At 32.3% G+C, this 24,209-nt stretch overlaps 1 pseudogene; it reads right to left on the reverse strand.

Moving 5' to 3' along the window:
- Positions 1-19,686: 19,686 nt before the first annotated feature.
- LOC145284208 (U2 spliceosomal RNA) lies at positions 19,687-19,824 on the reverse strand (annotated as a pseudogene).
- Between the last annotated feature and the right edge of the window lie 4,385 nt (positions 19,825-24,209).

Here is a 24,209-nt window from a genome sequence, read left to right on the forward strand (position 1 = left end):
AGCGCAATTTTACTATGATACTTGATCTTTTCATTGCAAACTTAATATCAAGCCATTATTACTGCACATGCAGCTAGGCCATGCATATAAAATCAACAGTAGATTGTTTTATATGACATCGGCGCGTCCGGAATGAGTGTTTCTGTTTTGAACACAGTTGAATAATAATACTTGACTTTTACGTTTTAAACTTTAATTCATGCCATTACATATAAAAAAATAGTTTTATTAAATCAACAGTAGGATCTCTACAGTGTAATGTAGATTACAATGGAATGTGCATTAATTCACTGTTTACAGGCATCTGAAGCTTTCACCCGGTGTCCCATATTGGGCCCATAACTATAGCAGGCAATTAATCTGTTTGATTGAAAAATGGGCGATTCACCGACTTTGAAGTCAATAGAAATATGGAAGAGTGAAATATTCGTGGATCATCATTCGATCCCGAGTAACTTTAGATGACCCTGCTAGTAGTTTATAGTTTGATTTTCGTGTTCAAAAGCTGCATGAATTTGGAAACGTCTGCTTTGGAAATGATTGGAAGAGGATGATGCCAAGATGACCTATTGAGCTTAAGATGAAAAGGAATATTTTGCTTTAGTTACCGGAAGTAGTATTAAACTTTAACAGCGAGAATTACTCTACATACTGCCAATCTCAAAATAAACTCTTTATTTCCAAATCCTCATATTGTCCTTATATATTTTCGAGTTGAATTTAGTCGCATACCCTTCATATTTTATTCATATTGTATGAATAGAAATAAAATTATGTTATTTGCTAATATATTATTTTAGTTCCGTTTTTCGTTTTCCTTTTCTATTACAGTCGCTTTGCTCTTTTTTCACCCTAAATCAATATAATTATTTTAATCCCTCAGACGCAGTGTTTCATATAGCGCCACCTATAAATAAGTCTGGCTTAGGGTTCAACACAAGACCACTAACTTGGGAAACCACTCCTGCAAAGTCCCTAAATAACACGTGAGTGCAATGGGCTAGCTCCAAAGGAGTATAATTAGAGTTACTCTCAGCCACTCGCATGTAATATCAAACACACTCTTGCAATATACACATGTATGACATACTATTGTAATGTTATAATATTAGGCATTCAACGTTATCATTTAAGTTTACCTTGTGTTGAAAATACAAGTAAACCTTGTACATATTGTATAATTTTGTTTTAGTAAAGAAAGAAAATAAAAACGATGCTTAATAAACAAAATTTAAATTTCATTCACAGTTGGTGTAAAAACGTCGAATAAACAGTAAATCGTGTTCTTTTTTTCTTTTTTCTTTCCTTTTTTTCCTTTTTTTCTTTCTTTTCTTTTTTCTTTTTTTACAAAGGCGTGACACCTTTTCACAGACTGAGGGCCACGCGAGGACAAAGGGGTAATGAGTGTAAGTTTGTCCGTGTTACAACAGCGTTATGATAAGTAGTAGTGGGGATTGCGAGAGAATTGGATTATTTAAGGGGACGGCGCAACAAAACCTTATCACATTGTACTTAAAGACGAACATGTTGTTGCTAGCTGGAAAGCAGACCCGCGGTACAGCGTTCAACAGGTCTGCAGTTCTATGAAATGAAAATTGGCATGAGATTTGCGTTTCGATTAAAGCAGAAATAGAGAGTGCGGGAAATTGTTAAGTTTTGTAGCAAGAGAAGTGTTTGTTGTGAAATAGTTGAAGAAAGAGAGAAATTATAGACCGAAACTTGTCATTAACAATATAGCTGAGATAGACACGCAAGGTGTTTTCTGCGATAAAGAAGTGACAATGAGGAGAAAATAACATCACCAACTAGACGCCGGTTTAGAACTATGCCAACGCAGAAAATGTGCTCCTAACAACTCCTCCTGAGATGGGGTAACACTACTCTCTATTAGAGCGTATCTCGCACTTTAAAAGGTAGAGATATAAATAAAAAGAGTGTGAATTACAGAAATGACATAGAGAATATGAATCTTTCTATATATCCATTTATCTATGTAATTATTGTACACAAAGAAATGCGTGTGTTTCCTATAGACTAAGAAACGATTCGGACGGTTTTCTGTTTAGAATTTTACATGAAGGTACTTGAGCAGTTACGTAAGTTTTGTATCGGGATGCGCCACATAAGTATCGAAAACCAATAAATGAAAAACTCTGATTAAAACAGAAAGTCCGATTTTGAAGAAAGTTAACACTTTTATAGAAGCTAACATCACAAGTGTATTTGAAAAGTTTTATTACCGTAAACTAGAAAGTAATGACCCACATCTATGAAATCAACTGTATATGTTTTGATAAGACAGGGGGCGTTCGAATTGGATGTTTCTGTTTAGAGAACAATTGAGCAATGGTATCTAAGTTTTGTACATTTAACATTAATTCAAGTTATTACATAAAAATAATTTCAAAAACTTAACGGTGGCTTTCTGATAAGACAGAGGCGAGTTCTTAATGAGTGTTTCTGTTTAAAGTACAATTGACCCAATTGCTTGCCTTTTGCATTGTAAATTTTAATTGAAGCCATTATTTACAGGTAATTTTATAAAATTGACAATATATTCTACTGTGTAATTTAAAGTGAACTAATAGTGTATTGTGAACTTATTCACTGCGCGGAAGCATGTAAAGTTTCCTCCTGGTAGACTATCGATCAGTTGATATGATTGAAAAATAGGCGATTCTACTGGTTTCGATGACAATAAATGTATGTGTGTAAAATATTTCTTGATCCTCATTAAATACCGGACAACGTCTGGTTTCCCTGCTTGTTTTTAATAAGAGATATATCGATTTAAACATCAATAAGTGGTAATGTTCGTTACACTATGTAAAAAAGTGCATATCTTGACGTGGATGTCTTTTTCACGTACGAGTGATAATACGATTTTTAGTCCAAACCGGAAGTTTGAAAAAATAGAAGACTTGTTCTGATTCACCGTTGTATGTGAAAGAGTACCAAGACTAATAGTAGCAGAAGGACCTAATGTGCTGAGCTAATTGTTTCAAAGAGTGCTAATTCTCGCCTGAGCAATGTTATAAAATATTACGCATTATGTGAGTAATATCATTTTCAACAATAATGAAAGAGAAACAAAAAGTAAAAGAAACGAAAAGAGATGAAAATAAAGCAAGAAAAATGTATGCAAATTGAAGTAAAAAGACATAAGCCTTTCTTCTACTTCATTTTTCTTTCGGAGTGATCAGTTAGAAAAATGCTTATAAAGATTAGGATACACAATTACAAGTATAAAAATACAAATGAAGAAGAATAAAGAAGAACAATAAAATAATAAATGCGATTTTAATATGGACGAAATATAAAAACGAAAAGCACAGATAATGCTTGTAGCAACAATGAAAATCTCTGGAGAAGAATTAAAGGAAATAAAGAAGCTGAGAAGAAAAAAAATCTTACATTCATAAAAAAATACATAATCTCAATAAACTCATAAATAATATAGAAGTGATTCGCAGTCATTTTAAAAACAGCATTGTGTATGCCAGTAGTACTGCTACTACTGCTATAACAGCAACATATACTACTACCAATACTACCAATACTACTAATAAAACCTGCTGATTACCATCATTTATTATTCCTTATTTTTTATATTCATTTTTCCTTAGTGAGAATCACTCATTTTTTTTTTCTATTGCCGACATCGCCTGGGGAACTTGGAGCGACATTTTGAATTGTCCTAGACAGAACGTATTGGCAGCCAGTTTTCCCCTTCTTCAATCAACGTAACCTTGTCTCGGCGCACACCGTCGTTGTCGACCCAAATCACATTTCCAGACCCCATTCTCGCGAGCTGTTCTTACTTTACCCATCTCTCTACTCCCTCCCTAAACTTTATCATTTCCCCACTCCCTTTCTCTTTATCACTCTATCTCTTACCCTCCTACTTAGCTCCTTGGTTATAAGTTTTTTTTTCTGGATATTATATATCTTGTTTTGGTTTGTTGGTGGTTTCGTTGATGATATATATTTTTTTCTTTTCTCTCTCTTGTCATTGCAACTTATTCGATTTTTGCAAGTAATTTTTTTGTCTTCTCTCTTTTGACGCGCCTTTTTGTTTTATCGATTTTTCTTGTCTAGCATCTGAAATACTTTTAAGAGTTTTATCATTTACATTACAGGGAATACAGTCTTGCGTTATAAAATAGCTGCGCCCATAGAAATTCCACGGCGTTACGATTCAAATAATTATTTCCCGGCCTTGTGCAAGATTATGTGGATTGCAAACTACTAAATTAGTTTCTCAACCAACGTTGATTTAAAGGAGATGATAAACTTGTCTTGTATGAGAAAGCCTCAATTACCAACCGGTTTGACATGTTTTTCCTTTTATATAACACCAGTCAGTGAAAAAGAGTCAGCATAAACTTCTTCGCTCTCCTTAACCTTAAACTAAAGGTGTCCGATTGTTAAATCTTCAAATGTATGAAACAAAAATAATAGTTTGTTAAGAGAAAAAGTAAAGGTAATAAAGAACGACTTATACTTACACTAATTTGGATTACTCGACCCAATATTCAATGTATTATCCTACTACATATATCTATAGATATTATATTACATATTACTAAATTCATATATATATATATATATATATATATATATATATATATATATATATATATTATACTTGTCGATTTCGCCGTATGAGGTCCGCCACAACAACTAAGTTGTTCGAAAATCTACACAAATGATTTGTTCATAGTTGTGAAGCCCTTGCGCAGAGCCAATCACAAGTTTTCGTACAACTACTAATCTCAGTCGGTGAAATAGCTACTACAAGAGAGCGCAGATAGTAGACCTTAAGTTTTACATCAGAGTTTTTCATTCTCCTAGATGCATATCTTAGCGAAGACCGAGGGTGCATATCTCCCAGTAGATTAAATGTGCCAGCTGATAAACCAGTGATCACCATACACTTCGGCACATCCAGATACACTTTGGTATTGACATTGAAGATATAAGGTGGCATGATATGAACTTTTCTTGAAACCACACGAAATACCATATGTGAAACTTTGTTTTCATCACCCTGGGCACATACATGTCATTCTGATTTGCATTTTGAGGATTCTGGCAATAATCCTGTTGTTAAAACTTGGGTAGGAAGAGAGCATGAGTTGTACAGTGGCGTACCTCCGATCTCTCTAGTTGAACATTGTGTCACTTTCAGACATAATAGAAAGCGCCTATTGCAATTGGTCAAATCGTAGATGGTCTCCAACAGCTTTTATTTTTATTTTTTACCTCAAACAGTTGAAGAGCGAGGAGTACGGGTATGTAGCATTAAAATGAGCGGCCTTTTCTGCTCCGGAATTTATTTTCCACTCAGTCGCCAGAGTTCTCAATGCAGTTTGGCCAGGGATTGGCGATGCCATGTATGAGCGTTTGGGTCGCGATTTATCATTGGTGGATTGTTCCAAAAATAAATCTGCTTATTAATTTTGTTTACTAAAAATATCGGAGAGCAACGAAGAGGACAATTGTTCTACTAAAACGAGCGACCTTTTATTTTTCTACATATTTTTCTACATAGTTATGCAATAATTCAATGGTGATTTTCTGTTTCTGACGCATTAGTTTTATAACTATAATGCAATTTTGATCACTCCTGGTCAATTCAGGCGTATTAAAATGTGCAGTAGGCATTAAGTTTGGAACGCCCTTCGTATATATATATCTCTCTATATATATATATATATATCTATATATCTATATTTATATCTATCTATCTATCTATCTATCTATCTATATATATATATATATATATATATATATATATATATATTTATGGTAAATTAGTGAAAAAAAACTAACGTCAAAATTAAATTCTCTATTTTTCGTTGTCCAATATTTATTATTATATTTAATTAAGGTTCTGCGTAATTTCACTATGTCAATTTCTAATTTAGTAAAGTTGTTTTCAGATTTTGCAAATTCTAATGCTATATCTAACACTTTCGGAGAAATAGATGTGTAGTATAAGCCGATCTCAAACATTAAAAACGTACTGTTATCGCATTTACGCAATGTATCGAACCAATTCAAAACTACATCTGATCAGGACCATAGATTATGCTATACTGTAGATTTACCCATTGGCAGTATTCTATCAAGAATCTTTTTACTAATGTTTCCTATATCGGAAATACAAGGAGAGATAAGTATTATTGTGGGGTTAATTTCAAAGTCAGGTTTGTGGTCTTTCAAAGTAAATCTCGGGCATTTAGGAGTTTAGACTTCAATATTGTTCTATATGTTAATTTGGGAGCAAATGTTCAAGGCTAATGCTATAGATGTCTTCTTCATTTGCCAGTTTATAATTTCTTTCAATTCATTCATGATTAAATTGTTGTAAGTGCTAAAACACATACTATAAATGTTTATAGTTTTCTCACCAGGAAATATTAAGTCGGGTTTTTACGTATTTTTTTCAATATTTTATTTATTTATTTGGATTGTCTGATTTAAAATTTCCGATATTTTTTTTTTAATTTTTAAGTTTTTGATAAAATTGAACATATTTTCAAAATTCTCAAGTGCTGAAATGGCAGGTGGGCATTTCACAGGCTTTAATTTAGAAAATTTGGCTTATGTTCTATCTTCACATATTGTATCGGATGTTTCGCTATATTCTGGCGGATCCACATGAGTTGATGTTAGATTTATAGGTTCTTCTACAACTTTCTCCAAAGGGTGATAGTGAAAATCTTTCCAACGGATTCGTTTAATAATTGAGTTATGGCTAGAATATTGTCCATAATATAAGACTTATGATTTGGAATAGCAATGTTTTTAGGTGGAATTTGATTTCTTTCCTTTCAAACATGTTCAAGGATTAAATATATCGAACAGCTAAACGTGTTGAGCAGAATATATATATATATATACATATATATATATATATATATATATATATGCAGAAATATATTTTCTTATGATATATACCAATCCTTATTAAAGAAACTCAATATAATTACAGAGTAATATAGTGAATAAATGACAAAAAAAAACTATATTCCAAAATTCATGATATTGGCCATCTTATTATGAATTCCTTTAATTCAGTTGACACTTACAATTCTTGACAGTATCCGTTTCGTAGCGCAAAAGCAACCACTTAAATATTATATCAATCAGTGGATCTATGCCCTTAACTTATCACAAGAAATAGCAACAATGAATTCGTTAAAAGGAAATAAAGTGATATGTGACATGATTAAAATCCGAAGGGAAGCGGCAAATACTTTTACTATGTTTCGATTAGGCCATTTTGAATTTCAAAAATAAAGTCACTAGAGTCAACTATTCGTACTATCATTCTCTATTAATTCATGCATATTCTATCAAAATGTTCGCTTTATTAATTAGTAAATGTATTAATTCTAATTTACATATGCATACTTATGAAAATGACATCAATAGTTTTAAACTATTATACATGTTTGTAACTACGAAACTAAACTAAACCAAACTAAAAAAATAACCTTAACATTTAAATTAAATAATTTATTGATTTGAATGGAAACGACACATAGTTCAGTTCGCTTGACTGTCATAATCAAGTTATTATTATTTCAATTATAATTCTTAGTATCAGGTAATTCTAAACACATAATTACGTTTGGTTGAGATCAAAAATTTGCTGAATGCTCCATTTGTTACCTTAAACGCAAATCGTAAAAAACTACTTGAATTAAAAGTCTAATAGTGTTACTTCCCTTAGACTAAATCAATCGATATATTACCTTTTCTTATTTTTTATTTATATACTATTGATATCCATACTTTTAACGTACCTAATGCATTGCCATCCATATCCAATTAATAAGTAATGTTTATACAGTTCTAATGTCTTTCACTTAATGTTATTAAAAAGTTAAATAAATATATATTATAAATTAATTCACTAATCTGTTCAATATAATATGTTAGTCTTAAAACTATTTCAATCGATAGTCATAAGTTATTAAGATATACTTCATTTCTACTTAATGTCAAATTGTAAATTTATTGATTGCTTATATTTGCCTTAATCTAAATGTATTTGTTTATTTATTTATTAATACAATTTTTCTTAATATTGTTATTATTATTTATTTTGGAAATAATATTTTTAAATTCCACATTTCACATACTTTTACCAGTTCAAAATTCTACAATTTCGTATTAATAAACACTTTTGGAACTTGGTATTTATTTAAGTATAATTTTAGTTTAACATTAAATATAGCCTAACTCACTAATAATTAGTTTTCCGAGTTTACTAATCTCATAATAATATGTTCTGTAAGTTATAATTAATGAAATGTATATGTAAGTGAAATCCAATTCAAATTTTACTGAAGTTAATTCAGCATTATAAATATTGTTTAGACTTAGTATTATATATTATGTTTACTACCGGTTTTCTTATACTTTTGCCCCCCCCCCTATCCTATGTGTTTTTTCACCTAAAATATAATGTATAATTCTGAAATGAATTTAGGACGTTTAGTTAATGAATAAATATATATTAAAAAAGATATAGTTTATTTTATAAGTACCTTATTATAACAATAATATTATTTTTTCATCCATTCTAACAATTAGCCCATTCGACGCATATAGCAATCCAACAATAATCACTTGTTTTACCATATAGAGTTTATTTTTAGATCAATATTTGGAATCAAATTACCATAAATCCGTTTGAAATATGATTATTACAAATTTATTTTTCCGATCCATAAACTAACTTAATTTACAAACTTTAAGATTTCTAAACCTTACGATAAATCTAGAAGTTATGATATCAGATACACTACTATTCCCTATTCTAATTTAATATTTAATTTTTCCTGCATACCTAATTATATAATATAGATGTACGCACTTATTCATCACCTTACAATTAATTACTATATTATGCGAGATATATTAACTTACTTAAATTTCTTGTTCATATTAAATATGAATTTACATATATCTTGCCATCCTATTTACTATCATTATCTAAATTCATTTGGCCTATTTAATTAGTTGATAAATTTTTAGCATTACTATTCTGTTTATCTTCATTAGCTAATTATATTTATATAAATTATATATCTCTATAGAGAAACTACTTCAATTATCATGTTATGAGAGTTTCATATATTTTCTTCTAATCTATTTTCCAAATCATGTTTTATTTCAGCCCTTTGGTTGCTTATTACATATAATAAACCCAATTATGAATAGAAGTTAATAATTGTTGCTATTTCTTTTGATGAGTTAAATGCATAATAGATTAAGTGGTTGATATATTAATTAAGTGATTGATTTCACGCTACGAAACATATATTATCACGAATTGTAAATGTCAACTAAATTGAAGGAATAAATAATAAGATGGTCGGCATCATGGATTTTGGAATATAGTTTATTGTCATTTATTCACTATATTGCTCTGTAAGTACATTGTACTTCTTAAATAAAGATTGGTATATATTATAAGAAAATAGGTAAATGGTAAATATGTCTAAACTCTTAGGATAGATATATTTGATAATTTAAATATAATTTTACTTATTTTTAACTTTATCAATTATCTTCAAGATTGCCATAATGATATCTAAGTCAGCAATGTAAAACGTACTCTTTTGTGCGGAGAAAAAGTTTCTACCCGGGTTCAGCTAGCGTATATATTTATTGTGAATGTTAAAGCAATTAGACAGAAAACTGTAAACAGATTCCTTTCACGCCCGACCCTATAGTGGTAGAAAAAATGCAACAGATCCTCAAACATCTGCAGACTCAAGATGACATGTGGAATGTAACGCACATAATTGATTACGAAAAGGGTACTTGTAAACTTAGTTCATACATATATTCTTACGCTCGTATTTTGTTTTGCAAATATGCATTCCAAAAAAGAAATCTTTGGAAAATGGTTAATATTAGAATAGTACATAGTTCGAACCTATTGGCAACATTGTTGTTTTAATCTCTTAGATAACAAATTGGCTAATTGCCTATGAGTCTATATTTTTTAAACACCCTATGTATGTATGTAAGTATGTATGTATATAAAACGTGTGCGTGTGTGCGTGTGTGAGTATCATTTAAGATAAAATGTTCAAAAAAGCAGGATATTATTTATTTAATTTTAGTTAAACAATTTACATGGTTACGACAATAACAATTTCTTTCAAATGATGAGTTGCAGAAAGTAACCTAAACTTCTGATTTCATAAAGCGCATGCTCTTAAATTCTTTTTAAAGAAGATGTCTCCATAAAATCTATTCTTAAGAGCATGTCGCTATAATATCGGCTGTATAGAATATTTGATTTATGTCATTATTTGACCAAAACAGTAACATTATGATCATCGTGAGCATGTAATTTCTTTACTTAAAATTAATAAACAAAATATATTATTTATTCAGTTTATTTTTGTATATATATATATATATATATATATATATATATATATATATATATATATAATTTTATTATTATATAAAAAATGGGATTTTTCGAATCTGGTTATTTGGTATTTATTTATTTAATCAAAACTCGTATACGAAATCTAGTAATCTATTAAAATCACGATTATTATGTTAATTGTTTTTATTTATAATATTTATCATAGTTAATTTTTTCAGTATTTTTTATTTTTGTTTTTTTTTTCTTCTTATCATTACTCTGACAAATGTCAAAATGTTATACAAGAAATGAACATTAAAGATGGTTAAGTCGGTCTTCATCTTCAGATATATTTCTTACAATTATTACATGTCCAAAATCATTTTTCAATCATTTTACTCTTTCTGTCACACGCATTGCTAATGTTAGACTCTGACGGGCGTGCAAATCTTGATGTTTTTCTCCTCATGGAACGAACATAAACACATCTTATTCCATTCTATTATTTGCAGTTTTTAGGTTTTCCAAATGTATGTTTGATGATGTCGTTGACTGTTAATATATTCCATATCATAAAATCATGGTAGGATATTTGTATTTGTGTATAAACTTTATTCCAATTTACCTGTTTCTGAATGGACGCCACATCTTACTGAGTTTCGTGTAACTTAAAATTTTAAAAGCATACATTGTGAAAAAAAGATGAAATTATTTTTAAAAAATATGAAATTAAACATAAAGCTGCAAACGGGATTCTAACAATTGACAGACATTATCTCTCTTCCTCGCATTTTGTCTCTGCCTCTGCCTGTCTGTCTGTCTGCCCTCTCTCCCTTTTCTCTCTCTCTATATATATGCATATATATATATATATATATATATATATTTCTATTAATATATAAAAGGAATTTTGTGTGCATACGTGTATATTAGCAGTGTCAGAAAACGTCAGTAAAAATTCGCGGTAAACACTGGAATATTTAGACTTCCTCTCTTTCGAAGCTTATAACTTCTTGAAAAATGCAATTCAAACCCTATTTTTTAATTAAAGGAGCAAAGACCAATGTTTAAAAAAATAACAGGTTTAATAGCAAATTATGAAATATTTGTTTTTAAATCGGTTTTCCTTAAAAAAGATTTAAAAAAACAACGAAAGTTTACTTCCTGCGATTATAAAAAATACCTACCTATAAAAACTAGTATTCGATAAGTAGTTCAATTGTTCATTGTTAAGAATGTATCCATATTTATGCTTATATTCCATGTCCATTTTAAATAAAATACTTTTTAAACAAGGATTAAAAACAAACGCTAACTCACATTTTGTTTTCACTGTTCAAATAAAGGGAGAGAAGTCTGATTTTATTCGCCTTTATATTCCGCTACCTTGAAGGGACACAATCCATGTGTCTTTTTAATGCGTGCTTTAAATCAAATTATGTATTTCTGTCCTCCATACTTAAAAAAACGGAAATTATTCACGTATAAGTTTTATTGTTAAACGAAAAAAAAAAAAAACAGTTGACCGATTTTTTAATTTTTTTTTATTCTCTTAATGAAATACATGAGTTTTTGATTGATATATATTAATAGTTTTTTAGGACTGACTTTTTTTATATATCTAAAAAAGAAAACATTATATGAAATAGAAACCATTATTGTAAGCATCCCATATTTACTTGACATTCTAAGCATAACATAAGCTTCCATTTAAAAAAAAATCAACGTGTTTTTTTTTTAAATTGGTTCACACTTTGGACTTTACAGGTAAATTTAAAAAAACTATTCTCTTTTTGTTGTTTTGGATACAATATATTATTTATTCATATTTTATCTTCAATTTGTGATATATAAAACTTTGGCACATAAATGAATTATTAAAATTTTAATAGACATTTCAAAATGGAAGAGGGGGTGAATTAAAAAAAACATTGTCCAAAATATTATATTTAGTTTATTGGAAAGAGCATAAAATTACACACTGACCCTGAAAATATCGTAAAAATTGAACCAATAGAAAAATGTTGATAGATTTTTAAAGTTTAAAAATTGAAAAATATTTAACTCCTAAAATCCAATTGATTTCATTACGTAAGAAAATGGCTGCATGAAGACGCGCCGGCACTTTGTAAACACTGTTTTTAAAAATAAAAAAAATAATATTTCTATTATTTTTTCAACAACTTTAATAGTTTATTTTAGAAGTATATCCCAAAAAGAAAATAAACAACCACTTTAAAAAAGAGAAATTACGAGTTTTTTTTATACTTTATTCGCAGTTTTGTGTGAGGGGCGTCAAACATTCCCTCATACTTTTGATACACCTATACGTGTATGTAAGTTCGTTTCCGTATCTACTCGGAAAAGGCTGGGCTGATTTTTTTTATATTTTATATATTGATGTACCAGAGAGTGTATTCATTTTTTTCTTGCGGACTGTAAAACTTATCGTCATAGTTACTGTTGTTTCACAACGTTTAGGCCAACTGATAATCTGGCCTTCATCAGAGTGTACACCGTGACGAGAAAAAAATAAATACATAACTTATGAAGCCTCATCTCAAAGGATTGCAAAAAATAAAAAATAAAAATAATGTATAAGTACCTGAAAGTGCTCTTATATATGTTTTGTATCAGTATGCGTCTGCTAAGTATCGAACACCGATAATAGAAAAAATACGAGTAACGAAAGTTCGATTTTGACTAACGTTCACACTTTTATGCAATTTAATATAACAAGTGCATTTTAGAAGTTATATCAAGCAGAACCCCTGGCGTGTAAAACAACAGTCGGTTTATTTATAAAACAGGAGCGTGTTGGAAATGAATGTCTCTTTTAAGGGCACAATTAAACCATAACATTTTTTGTCTAACTTTAATTCAAGTGATTATGTAAAATAAAAAGATCATAACCCAACAGTTTGTTCTGATCAAAGAACGGGGCGAAATGTAAATGTGTCTGGTCAGAGTGCAATTAGACCAAATTATAAGTAAAGCCATTATTTCCATATAATTTTATGAAATCAACAGTAGATTATTAACAGTGGGATGAAGACTACAATGTATTGTGGATGAAAACACTGCGCAGAGGCATGGAGGGCTTCCTCACGATACATCGCCTAAGTACCTAATCGATTTCATTAACAAGTAGGCGATTTCATTTATTTCGATGACAATAAATATATGGATAGTGGAACATTTGTTTATCCTCATTCAATACTAGACAACGTCGGTTCTTTCTGCTAGTGCACGTTAAAGAATATATATATATATATATATATATATATATATATACATTTGATTAAAAGTTCTTGTGAGATTTTTAACTTTGAATTAAAATAATGTATTTTCAAATAACTTTTCGTAATAATACCTTTACTTTATATATCATATTAAAGAGAGTCTTTCGCTCTAGCTAATTAAAAATATTTTAAATACAGTCGTCTTAAAACAACGTTTAATACAAGATGAGGCAAACTCAAATTCGTACAATGTTCTTATTTCAAGCCAAGCTAGGCCGAAAAGCTGCTGAATCAGCTCGAGAAATCAACGGGGCGTTTGACCCAGGAACCGCTACTGAACGCAGAGCACAATAGTTTTTGAAGAGATTTCAAAGTCAATCCACGCACAGCTGTTGAACTTTCTTCTGAATTAGCTGTAACGTATACGACGATGCCCAACCACTTAAGAGAGATTCGAAAGATTAAAAAAAAACTTGATAAATGGGTGACGCGAATTTTATGACAACAAAAGAAAAGCAGTGATGAAGTATAATCTTCCCTTTTACGGAAGAAGAACGACCTGTTTCTCAACCAAGTTGTGACTTGCGATGAAATATTGGTTCTTTACGACAACAGGTGACGTTCAGCTCAGTGGTTAGGCTTGAACGAAGTTTCTTGACACTTCACGAAGCCAGAGGTGCACCAGACGAAAGTCCTGCTGACTGTTTGGTAGTCTGCGACCGGTTTCATCCATTACAGTTTTGTAAATGCAAAGGAAACTATTACAATGGAGAAGTACTGTCAAAAACAAATGAAATACATCAGAAACTTGGACAACAACACTCAGCATTAGTCAACAGAAAAAGAAAACCATTTCTCTCCAAGACAATGCCCGACTTTGCAGAAGTTAAACGAATTGGGCTACAAAACTCTGCCTCATCCGTCATACTCTAAAGATCTCTCACCTCTTGAATACTACTTGTCAAGTACCTCGACAATATTCTGCGTGAGAAATGCTTCAGTAACCTAAGTGGTATTATAAACGCTTTCAGCGACTTCATTGCTACCAGAACGCTAGATTTGTATGTTACTGGCATAAATACATCTTTTTGCTTTGACATAATTATATATTATACAATGGTAATATTCAGTTATACTAGTGCTTATTTCGATCAATAAATCTGTGTTTGAGCCGAGATATGCTCATATGAATTTAAAGGTTAAAAACCGCAAGAACGTTATTGTAAGACTGATATATAGGCATCAAAAGAGGCTGGCCAATCTACATTAAAAATGGTGGTCACTATGCAAAAAAAAAATGAATTCTGTAGCCTAATTCATATATATATATATATATATATATATATATATATATATATATATATATATATATATATATAAACCGTTCATTTTTATGGTATTAATACCGTTTTTCTGGTTCTTCAATATTTTAGTTTACTTGTTTAGTAATTGATATTAGCTATATTTTTTCAGGTATAAGTTGAGGGTCATTTTACTGTGATATTTGTTTCACTTTTGATTCACTTAATTTCATAATAATATACTGTTAAAAAACTATTAAGAGTACGATATCTATTAGCGATTAAATAAATGTTGAAATCAAATTATTAAAAAAAATAGCAAACTATGTCAAGATAGTGATTGTATTTCTATAAATAAAATAATTTTTGAGAGGAAGTTCCAAATCATCCACTATGTTTATACGAGTGATTTCATCATTAAAACAATAAATTACTGTTTAATCGACTAATTAAATACTTCATTATTCTGAATAATTCGAGGGATTTCTCTTTTGCAAACATTGAATGAACGAGTAAATGGTAAATTTGTTAACGTTCATGGATTTAAGGCTGGGATCACTTGGCAGTGTCTGTTTTTCCCAGATTATTAGGGATAAATGTTTGGCTTTGGAAAAAAGGGATAATTGAGTTGGGCAAGAAAATTGTCCAGTCCAGGGTATCCTTTTTATCAGAGGGGGGCGTCTGCATATCCTGTTAATAAAGTCGTGTGTATTATTCTCTGGGCTCTTGCACATGCAAGTAACGATAGAGCTGTTTACGAAAAACGCGATATATATTGTAGTAGATAACACTTTTTAATGTATTTTTAATTCGACATTTAAAACTTTTATATTTTGTCAGTTAATTCTGATTTCCGCTAAATTAATAAATAGAAACATAAAACGATGCAAGTCATGCAAAAATAAGGAACCCACACCCTCGGAAAAAAATCACGTGATTTTAGAAATATATAAAATATTTTTGTAAAATAATTTATTCTTATTGATCTCGTTCTCGTCCTTTCTTCAAGAAATGATGTGTTTCGATTATATATTTGTGAAATAAATGAAGAATAATTTTTAAAATTAAGATAAAAAATCAAATCATAAAATACATATACATATGTATATATACATATATATATATATGTATATATATATAAATATATGAATAAATAATATATATATTCAAAGAATGAGGCAAAAACAAGTTATACTAATTATATATATATATATCTGTATATATATATATGAATAAATAAAAATATACATTAAAGATTAAGTATAAAAAGACAAAAATACAACGCATTATATATATATATATATATATATATATGTGTGTGTGTGTGTGTCTGTGTGTGTGTCTGTGTCTGTGTTTCCGTGTGTATGTGAATTTAGTCTACAAATCGCTTTTACATAGAAATACATACATATATATATATATATATATATATATATATATATATATAAGAGTTAATGAATTTTATGATACACAAACCATATCTTTATAACAAACAGGAAGTGTTATCTATTTACAGAAATTATAGCTGATTATTAATACAAACGTAAAATTAATAAAAACAGATTTTCAGTTTTTTCAACAAATAGTTCATCTGTTGTTCCAAGGGAATACAAAACATACTTTATATGTTCTTTTACGGGCAAACGCTAATTTCTCTCCGATATGGGATGCGAATAGTTTTTTTGTTTGCATTTTCTAAACTGTCTTATTTTGTAAATATATGATGGACATGTGTTTAAGGATCTTTTTCTATGTATTAAGTCGAAAAAATCAGCATTACTTTTTCAGAAAGATCCCAAGATAAATATGACGTTGGAAAAATCCCATGGCAATATGAATATACGTGCTTACAAAAAAGAGATATCTATACGTACTGAACTGTAACATTTAGAAAATATTATCTTATGAGTAATTCAAAGTTGCTGATATTAGTTCCAGAATCTAACGTTGTTTATACTTTCTCTAGGTTAGTCATTACGCGGGGCGTACAATAAGTAATGCCCCTGACCCACTTCCCATAGAAGTAGACCAACGAAACTTGGCGCAGTTATTAGTCTTTCTCTCAATAGCCCCCCCCCCAGAGTTATGCATTTCTCCCATCGTTTGATGCAATCTGGTGACTGTTTATGTAGAACACCCCAGGTTGGTCCTTCAACAACGACGTGACCAGAAATCAAGGCTGCATCATCTGAGAAACGCTTTCCTTTGAAAAACAACTTCATGGCTGGGAAGAGATGAAAGTCAGAGGGTGCAAGGTCAGGGGAGTATGGAGGATTGGAAGGGTTTCATAAAAACACGCCCGTGCTTCTGATCTGGCGATATGCGAGTTGTGGACGGAGCGTTGTCCTGCAGGAGGAGGGTACCTTTGATGATTTTGCACCAACTTTTGATTTTTTAAAGCTTCCCTTAATTTCCTCAAAAGTGAAGCATAGTAGACTGCTGTAATTTTGGTATCCTTGCCAGGAAATCTGTCATCACTACTCCATCCTTGTCCTAGCAGACTGTGAGCATGACCTTGCCAGTGGAGGACTGCACCCGTGTCTTCTTTGGAGGTGGTGAGTCAAAGTACTTCCACTGCATTGACTGGGCTTTGGTCTCTGGATCATAGTGATGGACCCAGGTTTCATGCTTTGTAATCAATCTTTTGAAAAACTTTGACTCATCTTCTTGGCACATCTCTAAATTCATCCTCGAGCACTCGGCGCGTTCTCGCTTCTGGAATGGTGTGAGACACCTGGGAATCCATCTGGCAGACACCTTATGCATACACAAATGATCATGAATGATAGTTTCCACAGACCCTGTACTAATCTTGACATCTTGGGCTATTTGGCGAATAGTAATGCGTCGACCTTCCAAAATGGCAGCCTCAACTTGACGGACAGATGCCTCATCAATGGCAGAAGGGGAGCGACCAGGTCTTGGAGCTGTTTTGAATTCACGATACCAGCGTTTTACAAGGTCATATGATGGGACATTTTCACCATCAGTTTCTTTCATTTGATCAAAAGTCTCCTGTGGTGTGCGTCCTTTCAAATACAAAAACCGGATCACTGTTCGACATTTAACAGGCCGCATTTCACACCTGACTCAGTTCAAACACCTGTAAAACAGAAACCACAATAATTTCACAGCTGTAATTTGCCACATAACCCGTAGAGATATAAATCATTGCACATGCAAAATTTCAGCAAGATGAGACAACTGGAAGTGGGTCAGGGGCATTACTTATTGCACGCCCCTCGTACTTTTGATAGATTGCAGAAAAATAGTTTGGTTTTCATATAAAACTGATTACATTCTCTCGTTGATTTTTTCCTAGAAATGAACAAACGGTAACCGGATTATTGCGTGACATTACATCTCTCGACCAGTCTGTTCGTCTTCCAGACTCTCCTTATCCTGGACTTTCCTCCCCAGCTTCTCTGATAACAACAGCTTTTTAATATTGGCACTTTGCTTCAAATGAATTACTTTATTTTACATTAGCCCCCTTTTTTCATTTATATATTGTATTATTTCCCCACTGTTACCGACCTACTGGCGTCATAAATATAAAAAAGCAATGTCTCTGCTTCCTCATTTATATTCAACACATATTATTGAAAAAAACTATAATGTGTGTGCAAGACAATTTCTTAGACCTATGCAAAGTAATATGAAATTTAGAACATTTTTTGATAAGCTAGCATCTAAATATCATTCACTTTTCTTTTATCTCCATATAGATATTTTTATAGACATAGAACAAATAAGAAAAATAAACAGAAGAGATGCCATGACATAAAGGGCTGTTTTTCAATGGCGCTTTAAAAAAAAAAAAATTCCAGTACATAATAAAAAGTGCACAAAGAAAATGTAATAATCCGGATATGCTTTGATAATCATATTTTGAAGCATTACACTTGGTGATTGGCTGATATAAATACTTTTAACCGCGTGATTATGGTATTATTTAGATTATTTGGACTAGAGTTATTATTATGCAATCGTAATTTTAGTGTGACTGAAGATTGAAATTTCAACATTTAGACCCGTGACGTAGTGGATGAAGTACTTGGTAAAATGTACTCTTCTGTAAGTTGAAGAATCAAGTACTAGTGCGGGCAACACACCTACGAATAGTTAACATTTCTACCTAATCATGGCTGAAGGAACATATGCATATTATTGCATGGAATATATGAAGTGTTCTGTTCAAAATTCTAGACAGATTCCAAAGTTTGACAAAAAAATTCCCGGGTTCGACAAAATGCGCTTGAAATTGGTGTAAACTTTGTTAGAATAACACTCAAAATGAGAATAGTAGTACGATAATAAAAGAAATACGAATTTCAAGACTTCATCTAAAAAATCCAGAAACATGAAATACGTAGTTTTATTATGAGGTTTAACTTTCTTAACTGTCATGTGAACCATTCATACATGCGCATTTTTTGACACACAGATAACAAGGCCGATAGCCATTAGTCGCGTGCTCTCCTGTAATGAATGAATGCGTGAATGTAGGATTAACATGAAATTCTTAAAGATAAACTAAAATGACCGAATAATTGGCTGAAATAACTTAAATAAATAAAAAGTAAATGACTTAGAATGACTTTAATAAAGTTAAGGATGAATTGAATAACCTTAAGAATGACCTGAATGCTTAAAAAAATAACTGGAATCCTTCAAAAACAACTTGAATGATTTGGAGAATGACTTAAATGGCTTTGAGACTGACTGGTTGTAAAGTGGGTGATCATTTTACATTAAATTAATATAGAAAAGTGATCCCCAACTTTATATCACAAAGTTACAAACATAAGTACAACATGTAGTAAGAACAGATACTACACTTTGACCTTGGCCAAAAGGCCAAGAAAAGGGTATTTATTTGCTCACCCACCGAGCAAATTAGGCACAAGGCCGATTTTTAATGTGAGGAATGAAGGGGAAATGGGAACCAGCTCCCCGGGGATTAGGGGAGCTGGATAGTGACAATTGTTATGAACGGTTGCACTTACATTGACCAAGGTTTTATATGTGGGGTTTGTATTTATTTACTTCCCCACTGAGCAAATTAGGCACAAGGCCGTTTTTTAATGTGGAGAAAGAGGGAGAGGGCTGGAAAAGGGGACCAGCTTCCGATGGGTGGGAAATGGGAGCTGAATAGTGACAATTGGTATGAAGGTTTACCCCTACATTGACCAAGGTCTTATATGTGGGATTGCCCCCACATATGGTCTTTGCTTGCAGTATCTGCCAGAACAGATAATAGACTTTGATCTTGGCCAAAAGGCCAAGAAAAGGGTATTTATTTGCCCCCCCCACCGAGCACATAGGCACAAGGCCGACTTTAATGTGAGGAGGGAAGGGGAATGGGAACCAACTGCCCGGGGAGTAGAGGAGCTGAATAGTGACAATTGGTATGAAGGGTTGCCCCTACATTGACCAAGGACTTATATGCGGGGCTGCCCCCACATATGGTCTTTGCTTTCAGTATCTGCCGGAACAGATACTACACTTTGAGATATTAAATTTTTTATTCACAGGAATAAAAATACAATTGGGAAAATGAACAAAAAACTTAGGCACAAGGCCAACTCAAAAAGTGGTGAGGTTGGTTGATCCATCTCGTCTCTGTAAATTTTAAGTGAATTTTCTCTCGGCCAGCATCTTTTATAATGGTTTATCATGGTTACCCCTTTAAGTTTGTATTCATGTGTGTGTGGTGGGAGGGGGTATGTTCCTACATAAACCCAATTTTTTTAACATTTTTTTATTTATATCAAAGAATACAAAAAGGTAACAATATTAATAAAACTTCATTTGTGTCGAGGGATTTGGGGGCAAAAACCCCGGTTAGTAAGAACCTCCCAACCCTATCTGAAATGCTAGACCACCCGTTTCACTCTGGTTTGTAAAGGAACCAGGTTTTCCCATGCAGCCTCTAAATGGAGGGGGAGAGGTTGTGTCCTAAATAAGGGAAAAAAGAAAAAAATGACGGTGAGTGCGGGGGGGTGTTAGTGTTTGACACTTTGATCTTGGCCAAAAGGCCAAGAAAAGCTTAAAAAGCAAAGAACAGCATATATTAACAACAGACCTTGGATCTTATCTAAAATGACCAAGCATAAAAGTGTTACGGACCGATCGACAGACCGACAGACCAACCGACCGACCGACCGACAGACCGACCGACGGAGTGACTTATAGAGTCGCTTGCACGCGACTAAAAATCCGACGACGCCCACGTACCAATGTTGCAATTTGGACTCCTTAGGAGCACATTTTCCGGATGGAAACCGATGTATAAATGTTTCACCCATGTGAATATCTTATATACCAAATTTCAATACTGTAGATCAAAATTCCTTCAGTATAAAGGTTGAGAAATGTCCTACACATACATTTTAACTTTAACACACACACACAAACACATATATGTGTGTGTCTGTATCTGTGCCTGTGTCTGTTTCTGTGCGCGTGCACTGAGTGTTCTCATATAGGCACATAGTAGACACAAAACCAGTTTATATATATATATATTTATATATATATATATATATATATATATATATATATACAGATGTGAGTATGTGTGTGTAGGTGTTTGTGCTCGGGTTACTATGGTTATGTGTTTGCATATATGGCTGTATGCTGGTTATAAACTGTGTATACAAATGTGCACTCGTGTCCGACGGCAGCATGCATCTTTGATAATTGAAGAAGATAAAAATAAATTAATAATGCATTTCTTCGATTCCCATGTTTAAATTACTTTATATGAGAGTATGCATATAGAACCCCCCCCCCATATATATATATATATATGTATATATATATATATATAATGTATTTATAAAGCACTTATATAAGATGCTTAAAGGTAAATTCAAATGGTTTTCTTCCGTATGGTGATTCACCTTTTGAAAACATGAATTTTAAAATTCGATAATGTTCTCTCGCCATCACCAAATGCCAAGTTTTATTTAATTTTATTATGTCATGCTTTCTTAATTCAATAAAATTAATTCCTGATTCAATAATGGTAATTTCTAATTCCGTCATGATAATTGAATAGGATCCCCAAAAAGGGCAGATTTCAAATTTCGAATAAATTGCTTTCTTTTCTAGCATATATGATAACGACTTTTTTTTCGCACAATCTTGTGTGTGTGTGTGTTTTTTTTTACTTCTGTATCAAGCGCGAAGGCATGCTGCAGATAAGAAGGTGGTGCGCTTGGCGCATATATACATAACAATGCGCTCTTCTCTATTCGTTTCAAAAATTGGTATAATTCTCTCAATACAAATGCGTCTGTACATGCGCCTACGTTTATATAAATATATATATATATATATTTATATATGCACGCTTGTTTACTTATGCATGTGTTTACATGCATAAATTTATATATGTATATATATGTATCTATATATACATATGAACACATAACGCTGTTTGTTTTTTTTGTTTCTCTCTATATATACACAAGCACACACACAAATATATATATATATATATATATATATATATATATATATATATATATATATATTATTTTACAACCTCCAAAGATTAATTTCGTCCATAACAATTATTTCTGCAGATGAGAGTTCTTGTCTGTTTCCTCAGATAGTGAAAGTCATAACTTAAACTTTCACTGTGTGGAACAATGGAGAGCGCCCCTTTTTGACGGAGCTACGGACTTCTACATTAATAAACCTTGAGCCTAAATTGGTCTGCAATTGTGTAGGCAAACACACATTTCAGTGAGCACACATATTTTAAATGTTTAAAACTGTCGGCACATGACATTGACATGTGTTTATGTATCCAGTGCACATTATGATTTGAAAAAGAAAATATGGCCGATGAAACATCTCTCTCTTTCTCTCCCGCTCGCTCGTTCGCTCTGTCTCTCTCTTTCTATTTCTATCTTCATTCACTTTCTCTCTCTCTTTCAATAAGGAAATAGAAAATTGACATATGATTGTACAATCACGAGGTTGTTTGCTCAGTAACCGAAAAGGCTAACATGCTTGCCAGTCGGTTTGCCTCAAACTCCACACTGGACTCTTCCAACCACCCCCTACCTCAATTTCCTATGCGGACAGACGCCACGCTAGACGATCTGAAAATCACCCCTGCTCAGGTGCATGCTATCATAAAAAAACCTTGACACTTCAAAAGCATGTGGACACGATCTCATCCCAGCTGTGCTATTAAAAACGTGCTCAGCAAAAGTAGTTTCAGTTCCCTCCAAACTCTACAACAAATGCCTTAATGAATCTTGCTTTCCGGGCTGTTGGAAAACTGCTTCTGTGGTACCAGTATTCAAGACTTCTGGCGAAAGAACTGACCCATTAAATTATCGCCCTATTAGCCTCCTCCCACTTTTTGCCAAAATATTTGAGACCTTTATTAACCATGCTCTAGTCCAGCACCTTACAGATGCTAAACTACTGACCAACCAACAATATGGATTTAGACAAGCCCATTCCACGGCAGACATCCTCACTGTAATCTCTGAACGCATATACCATTCACTGGACAAAGCGGGAGAGGGCAGAGCGGTAGCTCTAGATATATCTAAGGCTTTTGACAGGGTATGGCATGAGGGTCTCCTCAGGAAGATTAGATCATACGGTATCACTAGTGTAATACTTAACATAATCAAATCCTTCTTAGATAAGAGAAACATCCAGGTTGTTCTCGACGGTCGTATATCTAAACAATATGATATAAATGCGGGAGTGCCCCAGGGATCTATACTTGGACCTCAACTGTTCCTGATATTCATAAATGACCTCCCCGACAAAATTGCCTCTGAGATGGGTATATATGCTGATGACACCATACTCTATAGCAGGCACGACAGGAAAATAAATGAACATATATCTAAAGAAATGTCAGAAACACTAGAAGATGACATCCAATCTGTAGTGGAATGGGGACAAAAATGGATGGTCACGTTCAATGCCGCCAAGACTAAACTGGTTTCCTTCAATAATTACAAGAAACCTTCTCTACCACCTATAGCAATATCCAACGACTCTGTATCTAAGAGTACGTCTTTCAAGCTCCTTCACAGGAAACATGAGTTTGAACAATTACATCGAGGGAATTGCCAGGACCGCTGCAAGGAAGGTGGGCTCTCTCTACCATGCTAGAAAACTACTAACACCCGAAAGTATCCTGTACCTCTATAAGGCAACCATTCGCCCATGTATGGAGTATTGCTGTCATATTTGGGCTGGTGCATCGGCTAC

Source organism: Euprymna scolopes, chromosome 8, assembly GCF_053919585.1.
Source record: "Euprymna scolopes isolate OS-2025 chromosome 8, ASM5391958v1, whole genome shotgun sequence".
NCBI lineage: Eukaryota > Metazoa > Mollusca > Cephalopoda > Sepiida > Sepiolidae > Euprymna > Euprymna scolopes.